The 23382-nt window shown below is 41.9% G+C and overlaps 1 protein-coding gene across 4 annotated transcripts in view; it reads right to left on the bottom strand.

Annotated features, from left to right (window-relative positions):
• Positions 1 to 14019, bottom strand: part of WASF3 (WASP family member 3) — a 131123-nt gene extending 117104 nt beyond the window's left edge. For 2 of the 4 annotated variants that reach the window (XM_054446748.2, XM_054446758.2), the window contains exon 1: positions 13874 to 14019. The gene's annotated coding sequence lies outside the window, so the exon portion shown is untranslated. The remainder of the gene's footprint in view (positions 1 to 13873) is intronic. The other 2 variants (XM_063650718.1, XM_054446756.2) reach the window with 2 other exon arrangements.
• Positions 14020 to 23382: the final 9363 nt, after the last annotated feature.

The raw sequence follows: 23382 nt of genomic DNA, 5'->3' as shown, positions 1-23382 counted from the left end.
GGAGCTAAGAGGGAGAAATGCCCTTTCCAAATATTAAAACAAAGTCTCATGATTAAAACTGTGTGAATAGCATATGAACAGACAGACCAACAGAATGGAATGGCACGCCCAAAAATAGACCCAGCTACATACAGAAATCTAATATACAGCAATGGTGGCATCACTAATAACTGAGTAAAGATGAGCTTTATAAATTGTGTCAGTACAACTCAATCACTATTCGGAAGAAGACAAAATCAGATCTATTCCTCACACCATATATATCAGAATAAACTTGTAGCATGTCATAAATCTAAATGTAAAAAATGAAAACTACTCAAGTACTAGAATAAAATATTGGTGAATCCCTCTACAAATAATCTGACCGTGACTCAAAACCCATGCCCAATTCAATTAAAAAAAAGCTTGATAAATCTGACTACATGAAGATATTTTCTTGGGGAAAAAAATCAGAAAAGTCAAAACTAGGAGAAATATTGTAACATATATCAAAGCAATATTATTCCTAAGGCAAAGAAAAACTTTTAAAAAATGAACAGAAAAGGTGCAAAAATTCTATAGAAAAAAAGGGCAATAGACAATTCTCAAAATAACATAAAAATTTCCCTTGAACATAAAGGATGCTCAACTTTAGTCATAATAAAGAAAATAAATATAATTAAACTACACAAAGATTTTTCACCCATTAGATTGGCAAAAATTTGAAAGCTTCACAATATCCTCTAACTAGCAGGCTATAAAGAAACGGGCACTCACACAGTGCTCAGCGTACCGCAAAATGGTACAATCTCTATGAAGGGGAATTCAGCAGTGTCTAACAAGATTACATATACATTTATCCTTCAACCCAGAAATCCAAATTTGAGGACTTTATTCCCAAATTAAACCTCCTGCAATATAAAAATACATACACAAAGTTATTCATAGCCACATTATTTGTACTGTAATTGCAAAATATTGGAAGCTACCTAAATGTCCAAACACAGAAGACTGGTGACCAAACTGCATCATATTCACAGTATGTGAACAGCACTATACAGCTGTAACATTATGAGGAAGAGCTCTGGAATCTGATAAAGAGTAATTAATTTCTAGAGTATATTATAAGTGAAAAAAAGCCAAGTGCAACAGAATTTAAACAGTATGCCACCTTCTGTTTTTGAAAAAAAGGTAAATAAGAAAACATACATGTACTGTCTTAAAAGAAACTAGAAAAGTGAGGCTGGTTATTTACAAGAGGGAGAAAGGACACAGTCAAAGGGATATGAGAGGGAGTGACACTTGTCTGAAACTACGGTTTTTGTAGTTTTGTATTAGATTATGTTAAAAAGAAAATCAAATCAACAAGGACCCTAAAACAAATGATCAAGGTGTAATTTTTTGTTTTTTTGAGACGCAGTTTTGCTCTTGTCGCCCAGGCTGCAGTGCAGTGGCACGATCTCGGCTCACTGCAACCTTCACCTCCCAGGTTCAAGCAATTCTCCTGCCTCAGCCTCCCACATAGCTGGAATTACAGGCGCCCGCCACCACATCCGGCTACTTTTTTTGTAATTTTAGTAGAGATGGGGTTTCACCACATTGGCCAGGCTGGTCTCAAACTCCTGACCTCAAGTGATCCGCCCGCCTTGGCCTCCCAAAGTGCTGGGATTAAAGGCGTGAGCCACCGCGCCCGGCCGATCAAGATATAATTTAAATGAATAACAAAACCACATTTAAGGAAAAACTTGTCCATTTAACCTAAAGTTAAAATGTATTAGCATAAATGAATATCTTGTTAAAAATCTTTACTGCCTGTAGGATATTTTAGGATGTTCTCTTTTTCATGGCTGACATTGGTAATTCGTGCCTTCCATCTTTTATTTTATTAATCTCACCAAATTGATTGATATCATCAATCTTTTCAATAAAACTAGTACTGCAGATGTTCTCTACTGTATATTTATTTTCTATTCTATTAATTTCTCCTCGTTTAATGTCTATCTACTTCCTCTGGGTTTAGTATGCTGTTCCTTTCTAACTTCTTAAAATTGATGTTCACATCATTGAGTATTTTTCAGGCTTTCTTCTTTCCTAAAACATGCATGTAAGGCTATAATCTTTCCTCTGAGTATGACTTCAGCTGAACCTCACAAATTTTTATATACAGTATTTTCATATTAATTCTCATCAACATATTTTGTAAAATTTTCTAATTCTCACTGTAATATCTTCTTTGATCATGGGATACTTAGAAAAGGTTTTCTAGCTACCTTTTGCTATTGATTTTAGTTTAATTTATAGAACACTCTGTTCGAATTCAATCTTCTAAAATATACTCAAACTTGCTTTTCCCAACAAGCTGATAGATACTGTCCAGTCTACTTACAAAGAATGTACATTCTGCCATTAGGTAGAACAGCTAGACACACTGAGGCAATTTTATTGTTTTGTTCAAATCATCTATATCCTTTGTTCTATCAGTTGCAGAGAAAGTACAAAAAAAAAAACTTCCCTCTATGATTGTGATTTTATTTTCTCTCCCTACTTCTTTTTAAACCAATATTATAATAATTAAAATTCTCTCTAGATGATCTAGACACCCCATTATAGAAAACAGAAAGGTGAATGTCCTCTTCTACACTAATTTAAAATGGCAGCAATTTTTTCAACTAATTATCCAAAATACCTTACTATCATCTGTCCCAAAAATAAAATCATTTTTACAGACATCCTCCAAAGTTTAATTGGGTCATATCCAATAACTCCAGACAGCAGACCAATTTGCTTAATTACTGAGACGTACATTGCACAACTAATTCATACTGCCAGGCATACGGGGAAAGTAGCAATACTCTACAATACATTCCACAGACATATTACTGAGACTTTTCTACAGTCCTATGGTACTAACTTTCCCAAACCAAAATTACTTTGGTTCTGCTCTCTGGCAAAGATGGCAAACATTTCACCCTTCAGTTCCTGTGGTGTTGTATCTTGCTGAGCTGAGATACCACCTTAACATCACTCTAACACAATGCTCCAGACTGCAATTGTTGGCACTGGCATATGACCTAAAAGCCACCAACCACTCATCTCTGGATGAGCACTTGCTCACGTGGTTAAAATTGCAGGTGGGGAATGCAGGTGGGGAAAATGCAGGTGGGGAAAATTCCTGCATGCAAGTAGTCCTTCCAAAAATCTCAGAGCTCTGATATACAATCAGTCTTGATCAGCATTCTCCAAGTTCTCAGGTCAAGGTGTCACCTTTGATTTGGATCAGGTACCCCTCCTATCCCATCCCAGGGCACCTTTGCTTCTCTGTCAGCAGCAGTGCATTACAGTGATCTCTTTCTTCTGCTATTCTACTAAACCTCCTCAAGGCAGGAACCACTGATTCATCCAACAGCCACAGCACTTCGCAATGCCTACCTAGCACACAGACACCCACCTTCTACCTTTGTCCCCTATCTATCCTCTACACAGCAGTCCTAGTGATCCTCTTACAATCTAACTCAAATGGTATCATGTCCCTGCTCAAAACTTTGCAATGGTTTTTCATCTCACTCAGAATAAAATCCAAAGTGCACCACAGTCTATACGGCCCTACATAATCCGGCCCTTTAATACCTCTGTCACTATGCATCCCCCTACCCAACCCCCTATTCATAATGCCCTCCCTGCTGCTACTCAGGTATCTCAAGGGGGCACTTGCTGTTTCTCCCCAAATAAGGTTCGTTCCCAAAATATTTGCCTGGCTGGTTCACTCCTTCACTTTCATTTGTATCTCTGTTCAAATGTCATCTCGCATAGGCTTCCCTGACCACCTTATCAAAAATGGCAGTCTCTGATATTCTCTCTCTTCACATGCTTCGCTTTCTTTATATATATATATACGCACACACACACATATGTATATATACACATATATACATATATACATGCACACACATATACACACTAGGCTGTATACTAAAGAAAGCATAGTAAAGAAAGAAAAGCAAGTGAGGGGAGACATATATATATATATTTTTTTAACATGTTGTTTATTAGCTTTCTCACCTACTACAATGTGAGCCCCATCAGAAAAGGGAGAAAATATGTTCTCCAAAACAAGGGTCAGGAATTTTTAGTGTAAAGAGCCAGATAGCAAATATGTCATACTGTGTAAGTTAGCCTCTGTTGCCACCACTTACCCCATCAGCTCTGCCTTGCAGCACTAAAGCAGCCCCAGACAAATAAAAAAGCAAACACGTCTGTATTCCAATACAATTTTCCTTGCAAAATCAGGCAAAGAGCCAGATGTGGCCCACCGGCTGCAGTTTACCAACGTCTGATCTAGAACAAGCTTGCCATGCAGGATATTGATTTTGAACTAACCAACCATCTCTCTCTTGGTCTCTAAAGCTACCTTTAATTGACAAAATACTGGCACTCCAAGCGCATCTGTAACAGTAACTTCAAACTATCTTCTATACATCTTTCACCAAAAAATCCACCTGAGATCACTTATATTCCTGAATGACTGTTTGAGGGATATGAAGTGTGCTTATTCTCACAACTAGAAAATATATAATAAACCACGTCAGTGTGATCCTCCACAGAATTGTTTTTGATTGTTATACTTTCACTTTATTTAAGGACATGATAAACAGCCAAACAAGAACCACTGTTCAATGTACCACATGAATGCCACTGAGCACATCACCTACTACACCTTTCAGTGTAACTAATTCAAAGCCCCAAGTGTGAAATGGGGGACATATTAAGGAAAAGAAACTGGTATGTTCTTTATGCATGGTGAAAATGACAGCATAGAGCTGAGGATGATTTCCTTTCACTGTGGCCACCAGGATGCTCACACAAGTTCCAGTCAGACTGGGGCAGAGACTAGTTATGCTACCCATCCCCATGACCTCTCTTCTCCTGGGGCGTATAGCTCTGCTATGTGTCCAGCCTAAAGTAAGCTAAGAGAGGCCATGTCTGAGTACGGCTAGTAGGATGAGAAGCAATGTGTGCTGGTCTATAAAAACCTCCCACAAGACTGTCCTCATTCTCCACCCACTGCCTGAACCAAGCAGGTTCCCAGTTCCTACAGGAGGCTAAGTCACAAGGTGGAAAAAGGCTGACCACCTGAACAGCCATGTGGACACCCAACCCATGATGACCCCAACATAAGCTTCCACATGGGTGAGAAACAGATGCTTCTTGCTCTGAGTCACTGAAATCTTGCAGTTATTAAAGCAGTCCTCATGTCTAAAACACTGACCACGGAGACTAGAACTTTATTGAAAGTATAGGTTTTGAGGTATCCATTTCTGGTCCTTATATATTCTTGATTCTCATTCTTTATATTTAGCTTTATTACTATGAGCATTTCCTATAAGCTAATCCAGATATTCATTTAATGACAGATGAAAGTCTCCATTGCTTATGTTCAATAAATCATCATCTCAAATAATAAAAATCTGAATAAAGTACATATTCCACTTAAAACTCTATTTGTAACTTTCATTTACACACAGTTTATCAAAGTTACGTAACTGTTCAAAAAGAGAAAAAATGCTAAGTAAATATTAAAATGCAGGGCAATATTGTCTCAAATGAAATTTGACAATCATCAGAAACAAAATAGCCTAAGAAATAAAACCACAAATTTCTAAACTCCTGTGTGGCAAGAAAAAGTAACCACAATTATGGCTTAATGTAAAGTAGCTGTTCTAAACTCTTCGGTGCCTAATCCTTACACAATTATTTCAAATGATGTTCTGAAGTTTTGTAGTTTTCATAATTTTTTTTTTTGAGGGGTGGGAACTGGACATGTCAGAAATGGAAGAAGTTTTCAATGAATGCTCTGTAACACAATGGACAAACAGCAGAGAAGCTATAAAGATTTCAATTACAGCTCAGGCATCAAGTTCATTTTCATTGATAAACTTTGTAACCATTCTAAATTGCAATGCCAACTTTTGAAAAGGAGTAACCTTTTAATAATCTTCCTGCCTGGGATATCTCAAAGAACAATTCACATTCTAGGGAAGCCTTAGGAAACAAATGCTGTTTGCAGTATGTAATTAAAATCTCAAGACAGGTTTTTGGGGAATTAGGGGGTTTCTGTGTATTTCTGGGTTTCTGATCAAAAGCCAGGATGATTAACTCTAAAAGATATACGACAAATACTACAGAAAACCAAGAATGGAGATATGTTTTAAATTCTACAGGGCTGGTTTTTTTTAAATGTGTTTTTACATTTATGTTGAAAACAGACGTGTTCTATATTGGAAAATTACAGTATTCCTGCCAACGTTAAGATCTTACTTTTGAAGACATGTAAAGTCAGTCTCTTCCTTCTCATTCTAAGCTGTGCAACAGCCACAACCCCTCTCAGAACAATATAAACATACTTGTAAGTTGCCCCCGCTCTCTTTACCATTTCTGGTTAATGGCACCCCTCAACTTGTACTAGAGTTTCTCCCGTGTACCACAGGAAGCAAGTGAAATTCATGAGCCCTTCTATAAACATTAATTCTTTTTTTTTTTTTTTTTTTCTTTCTGAGACCGAGTCTCACTCTTTTGCCCAGGCTGGAGTACGGTAGTGTGATCTCACCTCACTGCAGCCTCCACCTCCCGGTTTCAAGCCGAGATAGCACCACGGCCTACAGTCTGGGCAACAGAGTGAGACCCTGTGTCTACCAAACATTAATTCTAACATTAGGATAGACTATGCCCCAGCAAAGAGCTGCAAAGCCAATTCAGAGCTGAAACCTGCCTAGGTAATATCCTAACACAGGACTATGTAACAAAACAGGCAAAAACAAACAAACAAAAAAAAAAAACAACACACAACCTTGTCATGTACGTATTTTGAGAAGTCAGAAAATAAGTGATGGTAGTAGAGCAACATGGCTCAGACCATACTGTGTAAACTACCCAGTAGTGATCAAGTCCTGCTTATTATATAATCATGAATCAAAACACATAACATTTTCAGTCAATGTAAAAATATTTGTTGAGTATCTACTAAGTGCCAAGAATGAACCACTTCATCCATTTAGCTGATAAAATAATGGCCACACTGATTCCAGTTCACAGTCAATCACACCTATACTTTGGTACTGCAATATAATTTCACAGAGCTTCTCGAGAGCACAAAATGGATAACAGCTCTCAATGAGAGGATGCTATGAGAGGAACTAAAATGGAACTGCCACAGCATGCTAATAAAATCTTCAGAATGCACTAGAGGAACTTTTAAAAATTCAATTCAGCTTTCAACTGCTAGAAAACAAGCATTCCAAGATCAAAGATCACAAGGCTGTGAGAGGACAGCCAGTGGGAGAAGGCACCAAGTGTTACCACAGTGAAATAAGCGCAAGACCTAAATGAAGGTCTCTATATGACGACGACGTACAAGAGGTTATCTGACAAGCTGGAACACACACACGCTATGCACAGATTATATACAAGGCACCATCCTATGTGGTTCCTGCCAACAAGGAGTTTGTGAACTAGTTAGCAAGATAATCTATCATGTTTTACCTCACTTGAATATAAGCTTTCTGAGGGCAGCAGCTTGGTCATGTTAAACATTCTTATCACTGCTAACTAGAACAGTGCCTCAGACATAGTTGGCATACAAACATGTGTGGGCTGACTTAAGTATTTAAGCAAAAACTAAAAGAAAGAAAAAATTAAAATACCAAAAAGGTTCAAGAACATATAATACAACAGAAGATATCTTTAGATCAATTTCAAGACCACTGCTCCAAGGTCAGAGGGCACCCTAAGAAAAGGTCCCAGGGAAATTTCAGAAAGTATAAAGTTGAGAAATCATCCCAGATGCTGAGCTCAGAGCCAAGGCCTAGAAGCCCCAGGAGACCTAAAAGATGAGAAATACCCTAAAATGTCTGTGATGTTTAAAATGTTTTAAAATTTTAAAAAGAAAAAAAAAAAGTCAGAAGAGCTAATCTCCCAGAGAAGAGGCACATGTGCAGGCAGAGAGAAGAAACAGAAGCATCTTTGGCTCCAAAGATTAAGGCTGAAATCTAAGTATGGAAAAACTATTCTTTTTTTTTTTTTTTTGAGATGGAGTCTCACTCTGTTGCCCAGGATGGAGTACAGTGGCACGACCTCAGCTCACTGCAACCTCTGCCTCCCGGGTTCAAGCAATTCTCCTGCCTCACCCTCCCTAGAAGCTGGGATTACAGGTGTGTGCCACTACCACTGGCTAATTTTTGTATTTTTAGTAGAGACAGGGTTTTGCCATGTTGGCCATGCTGTTCTCGAACTCCTGACCTCAGGTGATCAGCCTCCCAAAGTGCTGGGATTACAGGTGTGAGCCACCACACCAGGCATTAGTGTGGAAAAATTATTATAATCTATAAACATCTATGAAGTCAGGGGCGGTGTAACACTTTGGGAGGCCAAGGTGGGAGGACTGCTTGAGCCCAGGAGTTCATGACCAGCTTGGGCAACATAGCAAAACACCGTCTCTATAAAAAATAAAAATAAAAACATCTACGAAGATAGGCAGATAGGATCTGACACAAAACTGGCACTGAGGTAAGTAACAGAAAAAACACTGGCAGGAGAGAGTATTCTGTCAGAACAGGACAGCAAAGGACAGTGAGCCACAAAGACATCATGACCTGGAGACACACTGGCACCTAGGAAAAGTCCAGGGTAGGAAGCAACCGCCCTGCAAAGGAACAACCAGTCCTCAGAAAAGCATGTCTTGAGAAAGGAAGACAAAAGGTGTTCTTAAGACAACAGCAAAAAAAAGAGAAAATAAAGTCACTGCTAGAAAGAAAAGCAAAAAGAAAAGAAAAGAAAAGGGAGGGAGGGAGGCAAAGGGGAAGGGGAAGGGAGGAAGGGAGGGGAGAGGAAGGGAGGGGAGCGGAGGGGAGGAAGTCAGCCTACACCAGATGCCCCTCTCCACTTAATGTCATTCTCTCCTCTTCATAATCAAGTTTGGGAAAGAACCAGCTTCCCTCCCTCAACACCCTTCACTCTGCAATCCACAGCAATGAGGTTCCAGAGACTCCTCACCAAGATCATTCATCATGTCCTCAGGCTAACTCCAACGGAAACTCTGAAACCGCTATCTAATGGGCTAACTCCAATGGAAACTCTGAAATTACCCTCTCTCGGTTCTTTACTAGCATTTAAACATGCTCAAATCCCCCCATTTAAAAAACAAAAACCAAAGGGTTCCCCCTTTACCTGCCCTCCCTATAACCACCCCTAACCACCAGCATCAAATTTCTTGAGCACTGCTGTCTACACATGCTGGGCTCCACTCCCTCACTCTCACTCACTATTAAATCCTGATACAAACTGGCCTCCCCCTCCCATCCCTGTCATGTCACTGTTGCCTCTAGTGTCCCCTGTATTACTAACAGCTCCCAGCAGCTGAGCACGCCCTGCCTGCTGAGGTTTCCTCGGACACCATGACCCCCATCCTTCTTAGTCCCAGTGTGGGAGCCTATTATCTGCTTCTCTTTCAAACACAAGAATGCCTCAGATCTCACTCCACACCACTCCTTTTCTTACTCTATACATACTCCTCAAATGACCTCATCTACTCCAACAGCTTCCATTAACAAATACTGCACAGGCAAAGGCAGGAGTTCCAAAACTTTCTCTGTTCACCGCACCCTTGGAGTCTCAGGCCAAAACAAATGCTTATTGAGTAAAGAAAATGTTAACAACTTAAGTACTTATGTCCTAACAACTTGGTACCAACTTGAAAAAAGTACACTTTAATAGAGAAAAAAATGGCATTTTTATTTCATTCTTAGATAACCACAAGTATTTACTAATACAGTGTGTGTACACCTATTGAGCACTGCACAATTTCTCTCAAACCTTGGAGTCAGACTGGACAATGGCCTCCCTCATTTCCTTTTCTACACTGATTTTCACATGGTACAGCAACCACCAAAAATCCTTCTTTACAAACATGAGGTCATCGAATGGAATGGAGTGCAATCTAGTCTAGACATTTTTAACTATCTTGAGCTAGTAGTTTCCACAGGCTTGAAGAGACGGAACTATGACTGTGTTTTCCTCAACAATGTGAAACATCACCCAGTCTCCCTGTTTGCTGTGGCACCTTAGCTGATAGTATGGGAAACTCTCAAATTGTTTGAGACAGTCTGGGACAGCTAATAACTCTCAGATGTGTTTCTCTAATCCAGACAACTCCTGATTATCTGGATCCCTAGTGCAGCCAACTGAACATGCTGTCCCCTCAGCACCTGAAACTTAACCCAGCCAAGTGTGACCCATAATCTTTTCCCCAAAATGGATGCTGCTCTGTGCCCACCTAAGGACAGTGCCATCACCCAACCACCCAGCCAGAGCTGGACACTGCCCTGAACTCCTCCCTGCCCCAACTCCCCCACCACATACACACACACGGCCAATGACCAAATCCCAGCAATTCTACCTCCTCAAATTTCCCTGCTTCCAGCCTTCCCTCTTCTAATCCATTCTCCAAAGGGCAAATTTGACCGTGTCCCTCTTTTGCTCACAATTCTTCAACCATTTCCTGTTGCCCACAGAGGACTCCAAACTCCACACAACAGTAATCACAAGACGCCGCGTGGCACAGTCCCTCATTACTTCTCCTCCCTCACCTCTTGCCACTTCCCTGCCCTTGCCCGCAACCACCCCCACTGGACTGAACTCCTGGTGTTTGTGGTTGCTCCAGTGCCTCACCTCCCTGACCATCTCTCGGTACACTCTCTCCTCAACCCAGACTTCGACCAATTCCTTCTCATGGTGCTTCCTCTGGGAGGCTTTCCTGTCTCTCTGAATGTCCCTAAGCTTGGGTTTACAGTCCTCCTCCGAGCTCTTGTTGCTGGCCCCTTTCAGATCCCATATCATACAATACATTGTAACCAACGGTTAAAACTGTTTGAGACTGAACTGCACAGCAAGCTCATCGGGGGCTGACAGAGGTATCGGTCTTGTTTATCTCTGTATCCCCAGCACATATTAGAACTCTTAAGTGTACTGAATGAATAAAACAAGTGAATGAATGGATTAGGTCATGCATGAGGCTCCTGTATCCCTCACTGATTACTGACTCTATCATGGTACTTATCACACTGCACTGTAATTGCTTGTCCTGGTAGACTATGAACATCTTGAAAGCGTCTGTCTCTTATTTTTGCAACCCTAGTGATTAAAATAGTGCCTGGTACTTAGTAGGCATTCATGAAATGGTTTTTTAAATATACAGGGTTATATATTTCATCTACAGTGTTAAATGTAAAAAATCCAGAAGGATACACCCTGTATTATGGTTACCTCTGAAGAAAGAAATAGGAATAGGACAACAATAAGACGGGAAAAAGAAAACTTGACTTTTTACCTCTATAAATCTCTATGTTGATATTGTTTATTTTATAATGTACATCATTTATGTATTACTGGCATAAAATATTTCTATATAACAGCATAAAGTCAAGCCACAGGTAAAGAACCAGCCCTGAAGAAGAATGCGTGGGGCTGTCAGAAGCATTTAGTTCCACATGCCCAAGAGCAAAGCCAAAAAAAGCCTGACTTGAAAGAAACAGGGCCCTTAAAACGGACTGAGAAGTTGAGAGATTCAGCCGGGAGCGGTGGCTAACGCCTGTAATCCCAGCATTTTGGGAGGCCGAGGTGGACGGATCAACCTGAAGTCAGGAGTTTGAGACCAACCTGTCCAACATGGCGAAACTCCATCTCTACTAAAAGGACAAAAATTAGCCGGGCATGGTGGCGGGCGCTTGCAATCCCAGATATTCGGGAGTCTGAGGCAGGAGAATTGCTTGAACCCGGGAGGCGGAGGTTGCAGTGAGCCGAGATCACATCACTGCACTCCAGTCTGAGAGACAAGAGGGAGACTCCGTCTCAAAAAAAAAAAAAAAAAAGAAAAAAAAAGAAAAGAGAGAGATTCAAGGTCTACAGCAATGGAGAGCCACCCAAAGTGAAAAACAATCTGGGAGTACTCTTCAAAGAAAGTCCTTGGAATTCCAAAGACGATCACTAGTACTAGCCCATGAGTAGGGACAATTCATTTACTACCTGCATTATAACGCAATTGTTTTAATCAAAACATCCCAATAACAAAAAGCTTACCTGCCATACATAGGTTTCTATGGGAACCGTAACATGTGACTACAAAGACACACTGACAAGAGATAGGAGGCTACAATGTTGGCATGACCACTTAGCAAAGTGTGTTCCACCTTTGTTTTCGTAATTGTTGAAGATAGTGAAGCACATCATTGACTATTAGGTTGTAAATTTTAAAGCAAACAGATTTTTAAAAAACAAATGCTATTAAGCAACTTCACGCCAGCCAACTGGAAATGCAAGAACAATTTCTATGTGTAGATAGTTCTAGAATAAGCACAGGTTGGAAGGTAAATATAATAGTTGACCAAACTTTCCAATCTTTAAACATGTGAAAAGACACAGCTTTTGTGAAGATCCACTAAGAAAATCTTTCAAGATGAAGAAAAATGAGTACTACACTGAAGTCATTAGAACCCTGGGAGAAGGGAGCTGGATAGGACACAATGAGAATGCTTTTGGGAAAGGTCAAACCCAGCTTTCGTTTGTTTAACCTCTCAAGCAGATAAAAGAACTAGCTTTAAAGAACCACTGCATTGTTTAACTGCTAGAAAAGGAGAGTTGGGTAAAGCACATATAAAAAGAAGCAACAGAATTTGCCCTAGAGGCAACAGAAAGATTAGTCAATTACAATACTTTGAACTTAGTTTTGATAGAGTCGCATTTTAAGCTTTAGATAAACCTAATTTTTAAGATGCAAAATATTTCAAATAGCTATCCTCTCCCCCTTATAAAAAGTAGACTCTGAATCTTAAAATACCATGCTCTGCTATGCATTTAATTTGAAGAGCTGAGAAAAGTAGTCTTTTTAATTTTCAGTTTTTGAAAACTCGAGACTGTTGCTGGAAGTAAACCGCTAATTTAAAAATTAACCTTAAAATGAGAAAGAATTCCTATGATGCTCCCATTCATCCCTAAGCCCATCACATAGTTTCTGAATAATTAAGAACTCGTCTCCACCAGGGAACTCTCCCTTGCAGAGGGGCCAAATCAAGAAGCAATCGCCATTGCACGTCAGCACCACAAACTGAGAGGAAGCTTCTGCCCTCGCTAAAGCCCAGGCGCGCGGGTAAAGTCCCCCAGGGATGATACCCCCGCGCGCCGCGGCTCCGGGCGCGCGGTCCCCCGCACTCGCGGGCCGCCCCACCTCCTCCCCTGCACTCCAAGAGTCCGGCCTGGTCTCCGAGGCCGGGAGCCACGCGGCCCTGCAGCCTCGAGGGAGACGACGCCCGCAACCGACACGCACGCTGGCACCAAGAGGGCGCAGGCCAGGGCGGGGAGGGCCGAATGGGGGCGGGAGGCACTCGGAGCTGGACCAGACCCAGCGAGGGCACGCAGACACTGAAGGGATGCGAAGGTCCCGGACGCGGAGCGGCCCGGGGCGTCGTGCGTGGGGCGCGAGCCGGAGGCCCGGGCGCCACTTGCGGCGGGGAGGGCGGGTGGCTGCCCCAAGTCCAGGGAGCGCGCACCGGACGGCAAAGGGCCGGAGGCCCGGAGGCGCGGGAGAGAAGGGCCGCCTGGCCGCGCCGTGACGGCGAGAAGCCCCTGCCAGCGCGGGAGCCGGCCGGGAGGATGCGGCCGGGCTGCGGGGATACGCGCGAGGCGGCGCCGCAGCCCGCAGTGGGCCCCGCCGCCCGGCCGGAGCGCGCGGCGATGCAGCAACTTCAGTTGGCCGTGGGGCCGCCCCTCCCCCGGCAGCCGCCCGTCCCGGAGCCGAGAGGGCCAGAGCAGCCTACAGCGGAGAAGTGGGGCGGCCGCAGCCCTCACTCACCGGTCCGCGGTCCCGCCGCCGGCGCCGGGGCTGCGCTCCGAGCTCCATGGTCCCGCCGCGCCGCTGCCGCCCGGCGCACCCGCCTCGCACCACACCGCACGCAGCGGCGCGAGCGACGCCGCCTCCGGCCCGTCCACGGCCGCGGCCACGCCCCCTCCCGGCGGCGGGGCTCGGCCGGAGCAGGAGGGGGGCTCAGTGCCGGCTCCACCAACCAGGGCCCACTCACGGGGCAGCTTCACCAGGAATGGCGAGTGCCTCGGCCAATAGGGAGCCGGCGAGCGCGCGGAGCGTCGGTGCCGAGGGGCGGGGGATTGTGGAGGCGGTGGCTCTCACCCTTGGTCCTCCGCCCCCAGCTCGGGATGAGGCTTAGGCAGCCTCCTTTCCAGCGAGGAGAGGTGGGGATACTTCGGGTCAAGAGACCCTTGTATCAACTCTGGTTGCTAGGTGCCCATTACAGTACCTTTGAGTTTGCGCTTATATCCTAATCCTCCCTGGGTGTTGAGGGCTCCTGCACAGAGGTCCTCTACCTGTAAGGTGTCAGACGTCCTGCAGGGCTGAGGCTTCAGGCAACCCTGAGAGGACTGTAGCCCTGTTCATGGGTTGGTTTTATGCCCTGCTCAAATTCGTTAGCATTCTGCCTTTAAAATCTTCCCATCTCCTTCTACACAGATTCTTCTGTTTTTATCACCCTACCACCAATCTCTCTCCACCCTAGATGTGAGGAAATCCACAATACTTATTAAAAATAAGATATCCCTGAAACTGCCAGCATAAGCCCTGCCACAGTGGAACATAGCCACGTGCGACCAGATGACTGAGGCATAAACAAACTTAAGAAAAAGAAAAGAGGAGGAAAGGAAAGGAAGAGAAGAAAAGATAGAAAAGCCAAGATAGAAAAGCTAGGTCACAAAGGAAAGGGGTTTAAAAACATGTAATAGAAATGTTACCTTTATTTTAATTTGCATGCCTTGATTCTTTTTATTTACCAATAGGATCACTAAATTGAAAAACTTTTAGGAAAAAATTTTGAATTCTAATGAATTGTTCAAGAAACACTAATTCAAGTTGGTTTGCTCTTTTCTTTACAGATGTGTAATAATGATCAACATCTGGCTAGAGACAACTAAAAGTTGGAAAAAATGCATAGCAGTTGATAATTTCACCAAAGTTTGCAACACCAGAAATGCAGTAGAAAAATCATGCAGCCCTCTTCATAAAATGTCTAATCTATTAACCTGCATTACTTCCAAAGGAGGGATTTTAAAAGCTGTTTTTAAAGATGACGTATATTCAGTTTCTATAACGTGCCATCATTTTTAAAAATTGCTGGTAATTAACAAGGTAAACAGGATTTTGGTGAATAATTACAATGACCCAGTATTTTAAATATTGATACTAGACTGATAAATTTCTGCTGAATTGAAAGCTAAATTGGCATTCAAATTAAAATGACTTTCCTTCATTTCATCTTCACTTACCCAGGGGAATAGCTTCCATGTCTATATTTAGGTCATTAATTTAGAACTGAAAAATATGAAGGTATAGATACCCAGAGTGTTTTCAAGGTTGCTAATCATATTTCCCTGGCTGCTTCCCTCTTTGGTGACCCCAGCCTTATAAACCGCTGCTACACTTAGTTTGCACTCACTGTTAGCCCTTAATCACATCATCCCAAAGTGTTCAGGTTTGTTTCGTATAGGTCAGTCTTACCTCTCTAATTAGATCATCAGTTCCATGAGGATAAGGTCTTTATTTTACAGTCCTCTTTCCTCCTTTTATAATGCCTAGTACAGTGCTGAGCATGTGGTAAATATGATTCTATTCCTAGTGTTGTGGTTCATGATACAAATAAATTATTTCAAATATGGTCTTGTGTGAACCAGTCCTTTAAATAAAAATTGCTTAGAGCAGTCTTGTTAGAGGATTAGAGCCCACCGCTAATAAGTGCCTCATCCTTAATAAGTGCTTGAAAAATGTTGCTGCATCGGGGAGTGAATTGGTGACCTGTAACAGAATCTTGACTAAAAGTGCCTACTAAATAGGGGTGCTTCTTACCACAAAACCAGAAACCTGGAGACAGCCACAGGGCTTCTGTAATATCTCTTCTATGGTGTCATTGTGTCTCAGGCTCTTTCTAGCCATTGTCTCTGCTATCCTTGTCATGTGATCTCTGTATTCATCCTCACAGGATGCCTGCTTCCCTTCTAAGCATTGCGTCACATTCAGGAAAATGGTAGGGGGATGGGTAAAGGGCAAAAGATCAAAGAGGTGCATGCCCAGTTGGGTCTGCATCTTCCTGGGAAGCTTTACCCAGCACCTTCTGCTTTCGTTTTATTGGCCAGCCACATGCCACGTGACCACTTTTAGCTGCAAAGGAGTCTGAAATGCTAAGTATTTAAAGCTGGGGCATTGGCTGGAGGAATATTAGAGTTCTGTTAGTAATGGAAAAGAGGAATGCAGACCTTGGGTATAAGAGTGGCAGTACCTGATGTAGTTGCTGAATAAATGAATTCATGATTGAGCCCTCACTCTATTTATTCATAAGACCCACTTTTTAAAAAAGGCCACCCAGGTGTCAATTAAAAAAAATCCAATTTTCAAGTGAGCAAAAGATCTAAACAGACACCTCCCTAAAGTAGAGATGACAATACACAGATGGCAAATAAACATGCTCAATATCATATGTCATTAAGGAATTGCAAATTAAAACAACAATGAAATACTATGACATACCTACTAGGATGGCTAAAATAAGAAAGCTAACAGCAACAACAACAAAAAACCTAAGGATACCAAATACTGGCAAGCATACAAAATAACAGGAATGCCCATCCATTGCCGATGGGAATGCAAAACGGTACGACCACTTTGGAAGACAGTCTGGCATTTTCTCACAAAGCTAAGCATAGTCTCACAATTCAGTCCAGCCATCACACTCCTAGGTACTTACCCAATTGTGCTGAAAACATGTCCACCCAAAAACTTGTACCCAAATGTTTATTCATAATCACGAGACCCTGGAAGAATCAAAGATGTCCCTCACAAGGTGAATGAATAAACAAATTGTAGTACATCCATACAATTGAATGTTATTTCATGATAAAAAGAAATTAGCTACCAAGCCATACAAAGACAAGGAGGAAACTTAAATGCATATAGCTAAATGAGAAAAGTCAGTCTGAGAAGGCTACAGACTGTATGATTCTAAGTATATGCATTCTAGAAAAGGCAATAGGAACCATAGTTAACAGAATAAAAAGAAAGTTTCGTTTCTTAAAATTTTTTAAGCAAGGTCACCTTTGCTGTATTTATGGACCTTTATTGCAGTCAAAAATTCTATTGTCCTTCAACTATTGGTAAATCTTTTTTAAAAGTTCTTTATCATTATACCTTTTAAAAAGTTTTTGGGCTATGTGCAGTGGTTCACACCTGTAATCCCAGCACTTTGGGAGGCCAAGGCAGGAGAATTGCTTGAGGTCAGGAATTTGAGACCAGCCTGGGCAATATAGTGAGATTCCTATCTTTGCAAAAAATGAAATAATTAGCCAAGAGTGATGGCATATGCCTGTAGTCCCAGCCACTCAGGAGGAGGCTGAGGCAGGAGTGTCGCTTCAGCCTAGGAGTTGGAGGCTGCAGTGAACCGTGCTCACGCCATTGCAATCCAGCCTGTGTGACAGAGTGAGACTCTGTCAAAGAAAGAAAGAAAAAGAAAGAAAGAAAGAAAGAAAAAGAAAGAAAGAAAAGAAAAGAAAAGAAAGGAGAAGAGAAGGAAGGAAGGAAGGGAAGGAAAAGAAAAAAGAAAAGAAAAAGTTTTGGGGAGGTTTTCCTGACTTTTTATATTAAAATTTTTCCAACGTAAAGAAAAATTGAAAGAATGGTACAAGGAACACCCATATACCTTTATCCAATTACACACAGCCACATTTGCTCCATCAGTCTCTCTCTCTCTCTCTCCATAATTTTTTTTTTTTTGAGATGGAGTCTCGCTCTGTTGCCCAGGCTGAAGTGCAGTGGCATGATCTCGGCTCACTGCAAGCTCCGCCTCCTGGGTTCACACCATTCTGCCTCAGCCTCCCAGGTAGCTGGGACTACAGGCGCCCGCTACCACAACTGGCTAATTTTTTGTATTTTTAGTAGAGACGGGGTTTCACCGTGTTAGCCAGGATGGTCTCGATCTCCTGACCTCGTGATCTGCCCGCCTCAGCCTCCCAAAGTGCTGGGATTACAGGCGTGAGCCACCGTGCCCGGCCTCTCCATTATTTTTTGCTGAACCACTTGAAGACAAATTGCAAACACCAAGATACTCTACCCTAAATACTTCAGCATATATCTCCAAAATAAAAATGTTTGGATCATTCTAGTGTACAAGCAGAGCCGTGCATAGCCTATAAAATGGAACCGTGGAGACTAGATACCTGTAACTACTCCAGACTCCATTACTACCCCCTCCCAACTTTTTTTCTGTAAATATTTGACCAACCTGATATACAATGCTGGTATTATACTGAAGTATAGTAAAATAAAATCTAGCAGCAGGGAAACTGGTGACAAGGTATTGTGGTCAAGAGAATTCTGGTGATGCAAGTGACTGTCAGTGTTCTGTGAAATCCCGTGCATGCAGCGTGTAGTGAAGCCAGTCCGGGTCCCACAGGGCAGTGAGATGCAGCTGTCTAGCATTACGATAACTGAACAACTCTCAAGCATATTCCTAATAAGAATATGCTTCACAACTATTTTTAAAATCTCTTGAATTGTGCCATCTTTGTTCTTTGCCTGGTCAAAATATTGGATATATTTCTAAAGTCAAAATGTAGGCAGCTTGGGCATCCTCTTAATTTGAATCTGATAGTGATGACACAGTGACTTTTTCAAGACACTTAATAAATTAGTTATTCCCTCAGTGATTTGCTTAATTCTCTTTTGTCATCACTAAGTCTTCAGTGGAAAAACAATTGTCATTCTTTTTACTTAATAACATGTCATCTTACATAAAAATTACAAACTGCTTTGCATTAGGAACTGAGTTCAATCTCACTTTGTGGAAGAGAAAGAACAAAGAGTGGTTACTAATTAAAAGAATATAATTAGAATACGTAAGAAATCAAATTTTAAAAACATAATAACTGTCATCATTTTTGACATGCTCATTTGTACTTGTTCTCAGAATGAAGTAAAATAATGACTACAAATACCTCAGTTCTCAAGAATTAATTTAGCTCCATATATAAATCTTTATAAACATACTTCACTTACCCGAGCTTTCTTTTGAAGGATAGTATTTATTTTCATCTTGACATAGAGTGAAATAAATACATACATATCCATATCTACATCTCACAAGAATAAAATATTTGCTGGAAACATGACTAACTATATCTTAAAGTTTAATATTAACCCAATCATCTCATGAGAGCAAGGCAGTATATTGATATTAACTTTACTTTGAGGTGAGGAAAATTATGAGAAGGTAAAAATAACAAACATTTGTTGAGAATGCTGTATGTGCAGTATGCTGTATTTGTTGTGTTGAACCTTCATAACATCTATTGGATATGTGGTCTGTTGCCCATTTTATAGATAAGGCACAGAGAAATTGTGTTTTTCCCCCAAGGTAACCCAGCCAAGACTCACTGATATTTTCATAGACAAGCTGTTTTCCCAATGAACCTGGAGAGCCCTAGAAGTTGCTATTCTTGCTAAGTGAGAGAGCAGAGTAATGTGTGCACAATATTCTGAGAAGCACGTGGCCAATACTTCCCTCAAATCTATCCCTGCCTCTCCTTTCCCATTGCCACAACCCAAGCTGAGTTCACCACCATCCCTTTTTGTGCTGTGACGATATTTCTAACACATTTCCCTTGGTTTTTCCTTCACTGTGTCTTCACGCTATTTTATGAGCAATTTTTAAAATGTAGATCTGATCGCATCTCTATGCTGCTCAAAAACCGTCAGAGTCTCCCACTGTCTACAGGATAAGTCAAATAAAGTCCTTAAAAATAATCCAGCTACCAGATTTCCTGAAGCATCCTGCACCACTAGCATTCGCCCTTCGTGCCCTGGGCTTTCTGTCTGAATACCCCTCCTGCCCTTCCTCACCTGGGAAGCTCAACTTTCACAACGCAGCTCAAATTCACCTCTCTGGAGCCTTCCTGGGCACAGTTACCTACACCAGCCTCTGTACTCTTCCTGCACTCCTTCACATGGCTTTATTGCCGCAGTTAATTCATTGTCCCCCACCAGACAGGGAATTATTTGAGGCCAGAGACTAGTTCTTATTCATCTTGAATCCCTAGTGCCTAACACTTACTAGGCATAGAGCTAGTATTTGTTGAATGAGTTTTCATGATATCATAGGAATTACTAATATCCAAGCAATCTAGATAGCACTTAAAGGCAGAGGGCTCCAAGGCATCAGACTTAGATATTCCCATGGTGAGCATGTGGAGAACAGGCTTCCATCCCCCATGAAGCCACTGTATTAGTTCGTTCTCACACTGCTATAAAGAACTACCTGAGACTCGGTAATTCATGAAGAAAAGAGGTTTAACTGACTCAGTTCTGCACGTTTAACAGGAAGCACGGCTGGGAGGCCTCAGGAAACTTACAATCATGGCAGAAGGCAAAGGGGAAGCAAGCGTGTCTTACTGTGGCAGAGCAGCAGAGAGAGAAAGAAGGGAAAAGTGCCACACACTTTTAAACCATCAGATCTCATGAGAACACACTCACTATCATGAGAACAGCAAGGGAGAAATCTGCCCCCACGATCCAATCACCTGCCACCAGGTCCCTCCTCTGATATGTGGGGATTACAATTCAACGTCAGATTTGGGTGGGGACATAGAGCCAAACCATATCAGACATGAAGCTGATGGGGACAGCATTAGGAAGATTGAAGGTGTCCCCAGTGACAATTGTGTCACTCCAGGCACATTGGCCCATGCAGGCTGCCTACTCCCACATTGCCCCCACTTCCCCACCAGACACTGATCAGTTTCTCCTGACTCTCATCCAATAGACACACAATCCTGGCCTTGCTGGGGTGGGGAAGGGGAGGGTGCCTGGATCTGAAGTTACCTGGCTGCTGAATGTGTTACAGCAAGATATGCACAGGCCTTAATTAGACACCACTTATTGTCCACTTACCTTGGACCCTAGAACCTTGGGAGGAAAGGGGATGGGATATAAAGACCATGAGCTCTTGAATTAAACTAATCAGGATTAAATTCCCGGCCAATGGCTTACTTAGCAAAGTAACTAAATATCTCTGAGCCCCCATTTCCCTTATATAAAATGAGAGTAAAATAGTTGAATAATTGCCAATGTTCAGTGAGTTTTAATTATTCCTCTTCTTCATCCCTCCCTCTTTGGACTGCACTTGTTGGTGTATAAGATCCGTTCCCTTCAGCACCTGAAGGAAATTTATTTTAAGTCAGACTTTACAAACAACCAAGAGAGTTATCTGGAAATGACTGAACCAAAGCTTACGAGGGGAACTAAAATGCACTGCACTTATTTGAACAAAAAGTAAATAAGGTATAGGATAAGTCTATGTTTTCCAATAAGGAATTTTAAAAAAATCAAACCCTACAGTCTGATGTAGCATATAGACCCTCCCCCAGTTTGTTCATCCTTGTCTGGGACCTAGCATGCTTTCAGATCCATGTGTACCTTGTTTTCATATTATTACAAAAATTGAATAGCTATTTCTCCAAATTCAGTTATTGTCTTCATTTATTGCTTGGGTTATTACTGTTCCTAATTTGCTCCTAAAAGAAATGTATAACACTCTCTTGCAAAGCATACTCTGCAAAATTACCTGCTGCAGTTGCCTAGGATTGGCTTTTATCTCTGTGCAGTGGTGAGGTGGAGTTATATAAGCCACCCGGGCTTTTGGCAGGAAGAAAATAACTCCCAGAGTGATGCTACCTGAAAGACTTGCCTTCATTATCAGACATTCTCCTCGACCATCAGGCCCTGGGGTTTTTGCTGGTTCAAATATTCTAAGCCCAAATACATGTGGGTTATTTATGCAATGGCTTTTCCTATAAAATTTAAAGATCTTAACAGATGTAGGTGTTTTTTAAATTTTATTTTTTCTTAGGAAGCCCTTGAAGAAAGGATATTTGACAGATGAGTCATCTAAGACACTAGAAGTTAAATGACTTGCCTGGGGTCGCAGAGGGTTTTTATTTTTACAAATCCAAGAACACTTCCTGAGGTAGCCTTAGTTCCCAGTCTGAGTCATTCTTTGTAGAAAGGACTGTGTTTTATTCAACGTTGCCATCCCCACGTTAGGTCCACTAACCCTCAATACCCATTATCTTTATTAATAAAGATAATGAAGCTTTATTAATAAAAAGAGAGACAAGTCATAAGATGCCCTGGTTGAAGCCAAGCTAAGTGCAATGTTTCTTCCTGCCATTAAGGAGAACCCCACAGCATGGAAAGGCAAACTCAGGCAGGTAGTCAAAAGCAATACTCATGAGTCAAGAAAAAAATGTAGTGGGATCGGCTAGGCGCAGTGGCTCACGCCTGTAATCCGCACACTTTGGGAGGCTGAGGAGGGTGGATCATGAGGTCAGGAGATCGAGACCATCCTGGCCAACATAGTGAAACTCTGTCTCTACTATAAGTACAAAAATTAGCTGGGCGTGGTGGTGCACGTCTGTAATCCCAGCTACTTGGGAGGCTGAGGCAGGAGAATTACTTGAACCAGGGAGTGGGAGGTTGCAGTGAGCCAAGATCACGCCACAGCACTCCAGCCTGGCAACAAAGCAAGACTCCATCTAAAAAAAAAAAAGAAATAAATAAATAAAAATAAAATGTAGTGGGATCTAGGGGAGAAGTAGATGGTAAATTAAATTCCACCAGAGTATCACAGAGAGGGAAGATACATCTAATTAACTAGAAGCATGGAAGAGGTGACATTTAAGTAGAACCTCAAAGGGTAGTTGTCATTTTGACAAGTAGAGACAGCTGGAGAAGGGCACTGCAGGGCTGGAAATGGTATAGTTGGGGAGAAGCTGGTGAGTTGGGGGAATGCTGGAGAAAGTTGCAGAGAAGCTGGAAGAAGAGGCTAGGACTTCACTCTGTAGGATCATGAATGTCTTGCTAGGAAATTCTGGCGTGATTGCATAGACCACAAGGAGCCACTGAAGGCAGTTTAATCAGTTCACCAAAGTGTGTTACGGCCTTGGGTTGGGCTCAGCTCTCTGGGGAAAAGAAGGAAATGCAGAGCTGCTGTGTACTTTGTGAAGATTTCTGTCATCCATGAATAGTGCGTTGGAGAGGAGAAAGGAGGCAAGGAGATGAGTTATAAAGTTCTCAAATAAGTAGCAGATATAATTAAGGCTTCAACTGAGACAGCGGCAAAGAGAAGGGAAAGAAAAGAGCGGAGTGGGACATGTCTCGGACAGGACCCAGGGGAGTTGATCATTGACCTTCGGAAAGTAAGAAGAGAAGGAGATTAAAATGTCAGAGATTATTTCAAGGTTTCAAGCTTCTGGGAA

The sequence above is a fragment of the Pongo pygmaeus genome, chromosome 14, assembly GCF_028885625.2.
Source record: "Pongo pygmaeus isolate AG05252 chromosome 14, NHGRI_mPonPyg2-v2.0_pri, whole genome shotgun sequence".
Classification (NCBI taxonomy): domain Eukaryota; kingdom Metazoa; phylum Chordata; class Mammalia; order Primates; family Hominidae; genus Pongo; species Pongo pygmaeus.
Note: the sequence above shows the minus strand (reverse complement) of the source record. Positions and strands in the feature narration are given on the sequence as shown.